This window comes from Felis catus, chromosome B2, assembly GCF_018350175.1.
Source record: "Felis catus isolate Fca126 chromosome B2, F.catus_Fca126_mat1.0, whole genome shotgun sequence".
NCBI classification, from domain to species: domain Eukaryota; kingdom Metazoa; phylum Chordata; class Mammalia; order Carnivora; family Felidae; genus Felis; species Felis catus.
In genome coordinates, this window is record NC_058372.1 from 127842117 (window position 1) to 127850949 (window position 8833).

The 8833-nt window shown below is 36.4% G+C and overlaps 1 pseudogene; it reads right to left on the reverse strand.

Annotated features, from left to right (window-relative positions):
* Positions 1 to 1391: 1391 nt before the first annotated feature.
* Positions 1392 to 2691, reverse strand: LOC101089614 (annotated as a pseudogene).
* Positions 2692 to 8833: the final 6142 nt, after the last annotated feature.

Below are 8833 nucleotides of genomic sequence, written 5' to 3' on the forward strand. Positions count from 1 at the left end.
CTCCTATTTCATTAATTTCCACTCTTTTTTTTGTTTCATTCATTCTATTTAGATAGGGTTTTATATTAGCTTTTTAAGTTAAAATTTTATATCATTGATTCTAGATCTTTCTTCTTTTCTAAGGTAAGCATGGGTTGCTACAAATTTCCCTTTGGCCCTGCTTTATTTCCATTCTACAATTTTGCTATTATGTGTGTTCGCTAGCATTCATCTCAAAATATTTTCTACTTCCCCTTTTGATTTAGTTTTTGGCTAATTTGTTAATTTGGTTTCTAAAAACTTATTTACTTTCCAAATTATTTAATTTCATAACATTTTGACAAATTTCCACATATGTTTATGTTTGAATTCAAGTTTCCTTTTGTTATTAAATAATACACTTTGTACAATTTCAATCTTTTAAATTTATTGGCAGTTGTTGTATGGCCTATGGTCTGTATTGGCAAATACTCCATATATGTTTAAAAAGATTGTAGATCTTCTTGGTTTATGTGGTGTCTTCTGTGTGTGTCAACTAGTTGGTTGATAGTGTCATTCAAGTCTTCTATATTCTTCCTGATTTTCCTATCTATTGAATACTGAGAGAGGAATATGAAAATGTTCTATTATGGTTTTAAATTTATTTCCTCTATTTCTCCTTTTATTTCTGCCAGTTTTGGGAGATCTGTTATTAGATGTGCGTGCATTTACAATTGTTGAATTGACTCTTTCAACTTGATAAAATGTTTCACTTTTTTTGCAGTCACATTCCTTGGCTAGAAGTTTATTTTGTCTTATATCAATACAGCAACTCCAGTTTGCTTATGCATGCTGTTTGCATGCACATTATTTTCTATCTTTTTTCTCTCAGCCTATTTGCATCTTTGTATTTAAGGGGGCCTCTTTTAGGCCACATGGCATAGAGTCCTGCCTTTTCAATCCAGTTTCACATTCTCTGTCTTTTATTTTGTGTATTTGGTCAATTCACATTTAATAAAATTATGTCTATTATGGACTTTAAGTCTGCCACTTTGTTGTTATTTTTATTTGTTTCATTTCTATTTTGTTCCTCTACTCCTCCTTTCCCTGCTTCTCTCTGTGTGTTGAGCAAATATTTTGCATCCTGTATTTACTTTTTAACATATATCTTGCCAATTTGTTAGTGGTGGCTCTAGGGATTATAAATGCTACTTTTATTTTTTAATTTTTTTTTCACTTAAGACAGGGAATACTTTATTCAAATCCATGAGAGAAATGTACAGCTTGGATCTATAATGAAGCATTGTGTTTTAATGCATAGGTCAGAAATTGTATATTAGAGAATACACTGCTACATACAAATTAACTGATCAGAGCACAACTTTTCAATATTCAAAACAGAATAAGCTTCCCTGTAAAAGCAGCACTTTTGCGACATTTTTAACTTTAGTATTCCTCTCCTTCCCCTTCACCCTCTCCTTCAACAGAATCCACACCAACCTCCTCATAATCCTTCTCAAGGGCAGCCATGTCCTCACGGGCCTCAGAAAACTCTCCTTCCTCCATGCCCTCACCCACATGCCAGTGAACAAAGGCACGCTTGGCATACATCTGGTCAAGCTGGTGGTCCAGGAGAACCCAGGCCTCAGCAATGGCTGTGGTGTTGCTTAGCACACACAAGGCTCTCTGTACTCTGGCCAGGTCTCCATAGGTACCACAGTGGGAGGCTAGTAATTAACGCCAACTTTGAAGCCAGTGGGGCACCAGTCCACAAACTGGATGGTACGCTTGGTCTTGATGGTGGCAATGGCAGCATTGACATCTTTGGGAACCACATCACCATGGTACAACAGGCAGGAAGCCATGTATCTACCATGGCGAGGGTCACATTTCACCATCTGGTTGGCTGACTCAAAGCATTCATTGGTGATCTCTGCTACAGAAAGCAGTTCATGGTAGGCTTTCTCAGCATAAATGACAGGGGCATATGTGGCCAGAGGGAAGTGGATGGGGGATAGGGCACAGGTTGGTCTGGAATTCTGTCAGATCAACATTCAGGGCTCCGTCAAATATGAGGGAAGCAGTGATGGAAGACATAATTTGACAAATCAACCTATTGAGGTTAGTGTAGGTTGAGCGTTCAATATCAAGATTTCTACCACAGATGTCATAGATGGCCTCATTGTCTACCATGAAGGCATAATCAGAGTGCTCCAGGGTGGTGTGGGTACTGAGGATGGAGTTGTAGGGCTCAACTACAGCAGTGGAAACCTGGGGAGCTGGGTAAATGGAGAACTCCAGCTTGGGCTTCTTGCCATAATTGACAAAGAGACATTCCATCAGCAGGGGGGTGAACCTGGAACCAGTTCCCCCTCCAAAGCTATGGAAAACCAAGAAGCCCTGAAGACCCATGCTCTGGGCGGCCAGTTTCCGAATTCGATTCAAGACAAGGTCAATGATCTCCTTGCCGATGGTGTAGTGCCCTTGGGCATAATTATTGGCAGAATCTTCCTTGCCGGTGATGAGCTGCTCAGGGTGGAAGAGCTGGCAGTAGGTGCCAGTGCGAACTTCATCAATGACTGTGGGTTCCAGGTCTACAAACACTGCCCTGGGCACATGCTTGCCAGCATCTGTCTCACTGAAGAAGGTGTTGAAAGAGTCATCTCCTCCCCCAATGGTGTTGTCACTTGGCATCTGGCCATCAGGCTGGATGCCATGTTCCAGGCTATAGAGCTCCCAGCAGGTGTTGCTGATCTGAACACCAGCCTGGCCAATGTGGATAGAGATGCATTCACACAAGGTTGTTGCTTTGTGGCTGCGGAGAAGATGGCAGAGAGGAGGTGGAGAGGTTGTTGCTTCTTACAGCGCGACTCTTAGGCGGTAGATGTAAGAGAACCTCTACTTTTATTTATTTAAAAACCATTTTTTTAATGTTTATTTATTTTTGAGAGAGAGGGAGAGAATGCGAGGGGCAGGGAGGGCCAGAGGGAGAGGGAGACCTAGAATCCGGAGCACACTCCAGTCTCCAAGCTGTCAGCACAGAGACCGACGTGGGGCTCAAACTCACGGACCGTGAGATCATGACCTGAGCCCAAGTTGGACACTTAACGTATGGAGCCACCCAGGTGCCCCTATAGCATGCTACTTTAACTTGATCAAAATTTACCTATTCCACAATGAATGACTTCTAGTTGAATATAGGAAACTTCCAACAATATGGTTCTGCTACCTCTCCCTTCTTTGCATTGTTTTCATCTATATATACCATAATTTCAACAATATAGTAATATACATTTGGTTTTAACTATGCACATTTTTTAAAGAAGCCAATAAAAAAGCAAAAAATACATATATTTATATGAACTCACATGTCACGTACTTATCCTTTCCAGTGCTCTTTATTTCTCCTGGTATATCTGAAATACCATCTGCTGCAATTTTCCTCTGCTCTGGAAAACTTCCCATTTTAAATAACGCAGTTCTGCTAGCATTAATTTCTCTCTATTTTAATTGAAAAATGTCTTAATTATAGCTTTAATTTTGAAGGATAATTTCTCCATGAATAATTCTGAATAATTTTTTTCTTTCACTACTTTTAATATGTCATCCCAATATCTAGCCTCCATTGTTTCTGATGAAAGGTTGAATGTTAATCATACTGTTATCTCTATGTACTATGTCATTTTTCTCTTACTACTTTCAAACTTTCCATTTATTTTTGACTTTCGTTAGTCTGAATTTGATGTGGCTGGATATGACTTTCTCTCTTTTTATTCCAGTTATGTTTCACAGAGCTTCTTGGACTTGTTAATTTATGTTTTTCAACAAATTTAAGAAAGTTTAAAACATTTTTTCTTTAAATGTGTTTTTTTCTCCAGCCAATTTCTTTTAGTCCTTTCCTTCTGGGTCTCTGATTACATGTGTGCTGTATCAATTGATAGTGTCACAAGCTTTTCTCATTTTCTTCAATATTTTCTTCTTTTCTATTTGTCAGACGAGATAACTTTTCAAATACATGGGTTTTTTTTCTCTTGCATCATCTGAAATCTGCAGTTGAGTTTATTGCTAGTTTTTAAATTTCAGTTATTACACTTCTTTGATTTGGATTTTTCAGTTTCCTAAAAGTTTCCATTTCTTTTTTGGCATCCCTACATATTTACTCATTAATATGATTTTTTTTTAATTATTTGAACAGATTTCCTTTAATTATTTGAATATATGTACAGTAGTATTGTGAAGTTTATAACTATTAAGTTCAACCCCTGGGGCCACTTTAAATTAGTGTCTATCTATATCTTTGTTCCTTGATTTTTCTGTATAACGCTTAAATTTTTTTTTAATGTTTATTTATTTTTGAGACAGAGGGAGGCAGAGCATGAGCGGGGGAGGGGCAAAGAGAAAGGGAGACACAGAATCCGAAGCAGGATCCAGGCTCTGAGCTGGCAGCACAGGGCCCGACGTGGGGTGGAACTCATCAACGAGATCATAACCTGAGCTGAAGTCCTACGCTCAACAGACTGTGCCACCCAGGCGCCCCTGTATAACATTTCTTTTATAACTAATAAATTTTAGTTGAAAATTAGACCCAGTGGCAGCTATGGAATCTGTTTTGCTTTTCTGAGGACCTTCAGATTTATTGCTTCGTAGCCTGTAACTTGCGTGGATTCAAATTACAAAACCTGTCTTCATGTAGTGTATTGTAACTGAGGTTTCTGCTGCCTAATTTTGTGGAGTTTTAGTTGCTGTCTTTTTTTTTTTTTTTTTTTTTGGTTTGGTTTTTGTTTTAGTTGGCATCCTGGAAATCGCTATTGCTCAGGAAAAAAATTCATATGACAAAAGACGTGTGTGTGTGTGTGTGTGTGTGTGTGTGTGAGACAGAGAGAGAGAGAGAGAGAGAGAGAGAGAGAGAGCACACCTGTGTGTGCACAAGTGACTTGTCTTGATTTTACCTCCAGTTTGCTTAATGAAAATTGACAGTTGAAGGACTATAATGCACTGAGAGTCTCTCCACTACACTGCCATGCCAATGGACTTTTTCTTTCCAAGTTGACATGTTTATCCGTTTCCTCATTCAGTCTTGCTTCCACTCCCAGATGGTGCCAAGGGGGTTCTAGGGTGCTGCAGAATCCATCCAGTCTACCCCACTCTGCTTCAAACAACAGGCTACTGGTTTGGGCCATGAGTGTTCTACTTAGACTGAACCACCTGAGCTCTGCCAACTCGGTTCAAGGTCTTCTGTTTGTAGTCTCTTCTATAATGGCAGGATTTTATCACACTTAGAGGCCCTTCTTTATTTACTATGGTTCAAGATTCTAACAGTGTGCCATACTGTCACCAAAGATGAAGTTGTTGATGTTTTTTATGACATTCTAAACTAGAAATCTGAAAACAATTTCAATCACCTGGAAAATATTCAAATAATAACAGACACCCAACACGTCATAGTTTTCAAGGCATTGCCCCATCTCTTATTTAATGTGATCCACACAATATGTGGAACAGGTGCTGCTATAATTCTAATGTTACCAAAATTAAGCTAAATCTTCAAAGTCTTTTCAATAGTTACGATGTAGATTCACAGAATGCAAGACACAATGCTTTAATATCCCCATGGTCCATGCCATACTCCATTCAACTTAGCTTCTCTGAAACTATGGCAAGGGTCCATATTAATTTTCATGCCAAAATTAATGCTTCTTTCATTTTAAACTGTTTCCAGAGACTTAAACATCATAGGACTAGTAATTATATCAAAAATATTAGTCTTATAAATCTTACAATTAAACCTAAAGGACAAATATTGAAAAAATATCCTTACGTTTTAAACTTAGATTAAATTTGAATCAGATAAATTTATATATAATTATAAAACATAAGTCTGACACTTACATTTATGTAACATATAGTTCATCAATTTAAGCCAAAATATTAATTTTACCATATCATTATTTTGAATATGAATATTAAGGAAAATACATAATGTAAATAATTATAAGCCTCATAATATATGCAAAGTAAAATGTGGCCAAAAAGAAAAAAAATATGGTATAAACTTATTAATAAATTGTCTATAATGTCAGGGAGCAATTTGGGGTTAAGTTTGATTGAAGGAAAGAAATTTACATTTTTAGGAGTAAATTTAGTTGCATAAAAGAATAAATAACAAATTATCAAAACATTGTGGTCAATCCTTTATTTTAATGACTGGAGAGTATTTCGAAGACAAAGTAATACTAAATGTAATACTTTTGTTAACAATAACAGCTATTGTAATTTATTGAATCCTTAGTCTGTCCCCGGCTACATAATTAATAAGTGTTTTATATTTACTGCTTTTTTTTTTCCGTTAGGTCTAAAAAGGAAACTTTATTACATTGTTAAAATCTGATTAATAAATTTGAAAAGTGACTTTAAATATGAGCACACACATAAAAATAATCTTGCAGTCTGGGACTATCATTCCACTTTCCGTGAAATATTGAATAATATCTCTCATTAAGTTTTTCACACATGAGACGCTCAGGAAATGTTGATTTGCTAATAACTAAACATAAGAAATTCCCAGTTGCTTCATGACTCTTGCTCTGAGGGTTGCATACTAATAATTACAACAAATTATTTTACATTTTCTCATCTACTTTTATAATGATTCACTGAAAGGGTAATTTGTTCCTTAAAAGACAGTGACCATTCTAAATATGTTTGAAGACTAAATCTAACCACTTCAGAATATGACTTTATTTTATGTTTACTGTGTTAGTGCGATGAAAAAGACTGAATGAAACCCAAGCAGTGCTTAACAGGAATAGATTAATAGTTCTCTTGTGCTCCATTGGAATCAGTTCCTACCCAAAGCAATGACCTATGCCTTGATTATAAGAGTAAAAGCTTGTTGAGTCTAGCTGAGTTGGGAAAGCAAGATCTGTGATTCAGGGTCATTTGGGGAAAACATAAAAATGATCAGGCGCTCTCAGACATGAATCTTGTTAATTTTGGCACAGGTTTCCTCCCATTTAAATCAATGGCCAGATTAAAAAAATATATATATAAGTATGTAAGCTAGTGTAGCAATTCTGTTGATCATAAGTAGTATTTAGCATTTAAACAGTAGCCATGTTAAATTTCACATATGTGTATGGGGATGCTGACAAAGTAAAACAAAAAAACAATTTGTGGTTGTGAATGGTGATTTCTTTGATGCCAGCCATAATTTTTTTAAATGGGTGAGGAGAAACTGATGATAGATTTATTAATGTGGTACAGAAACGATTAAGAAAATATCACTATGGGTACCATTAAATATACTGTTTAAATTATTTTTAATAAAATACATTAAGAAATACTTTATTGGTTGAATTAGTTTGGATTCTAGACATAGTTGCCCATGCCCAAATGCACTAGCATTTTCCATGTCAAAATATTTTTTTTCCTGAAACTACCTATTAGCAGCTGTCTATGTGAGAATAGAGGGAGGATTGTGTTCACTTCACTCAAAGATTAATGATATTTTACAGCTTCAAAAGAAGTTTTTAATTCTAGCTTTCATGGCAGGCACCTCCTTCTTGTCTCCTTTAACTTTACTGCCATTTTTAAAACATAATTATTCATTCTGTGGCATATTAAAATGGTCTACAAAGCAAAAGTTTTTATTGGAAGTAAGATTTTGCTTGCTGTTAGCTCTGTAGAAGTACACTTCCCTCTTTCTCTCATTTACCAGGTAGCATTGTAGTCATTCCAATCATTTTTTGTTTTTATTTTTGCTCAAATATTTAATGCTGGCTAATGGAGACAGGGAAAAGAAGTGAGAGAGAGGAGTTGAACTTGTTCTATTTTCCTCTAGCTTCTCCAAAAAATATGTAGCAACATTTCAATGATAAAAATGAAGTTCTGAAATAGTGAAATTCTTTTCCACATCCACGATCTCTGATGTGTTATCAGAGCTGGAATCGGGTAGCAGAAGGTTCATAAACTTGTAATCCGCACGGTCTCCACCCGCACTGTCCTGTTTATGATCACCACTTAACTCCATCTCAAAAGCCTGGGGTTTACGGGCCACTTTGTAACGTTATGTGTGATTTCTGCAGGACACACTCTAAACTTTAAGAATTAAACTTTTAAAAATACATGTAACTATCAATCACAATCTCAGCAAGTTACTTTGTGGATGTTGATAAACTCATTCTAAAATTTACGTAGAGAGGCAGAAGACACAGACTAGCCAACACAAAGTTAAAGGAGATAAAGTCACAAAACTGACAAGACCTGATACTATAAAGAGACAGTGATTAAGAGTGTGGTAGTAGTGAAAGAACCGACAAAGAGATCAGGGGCACAGAGGAGAGAGTACAGAAATAGACCCACATAAACATAGTAACTGATCTTTGACAAAGGAGCAGGTACAAGGGGGACGAGATACTCTTTCCAGTTAATGGTGCCAAAACGTTTTTTTTTTTTTTTTGCCACATGCAAAACAACAACAACAACAACAACAACAACAAACATCAATTCTGGACACACCATACACCCTTCATAGAAATTAACTCAAAATAGATCACAGACCTAAATGTAAAACACAAAACATTAGTCTCCTAGAAGATAACATAGGAAGCATTAGATGGCTTTGGGTAGAAGGATGACTCTTTAGTTATAACACCAAAGGCACAATCCAGGAAAGACTTCATTACAATTAAAACTTCTGCTCTGCAAAAGACAATGTCAAGAAAACGAGAAGACAAGCCACAGACTGGGAGAAAATATTTGCAAAGGGCACATTTCATAAAGGACTATTATCCAAAATATATAAAGAACACTTAAAGCCCAATTGTAAAACAACTCAATTAAAAAATGGGCCAAGTCCTTAACGGACACCTTAGCA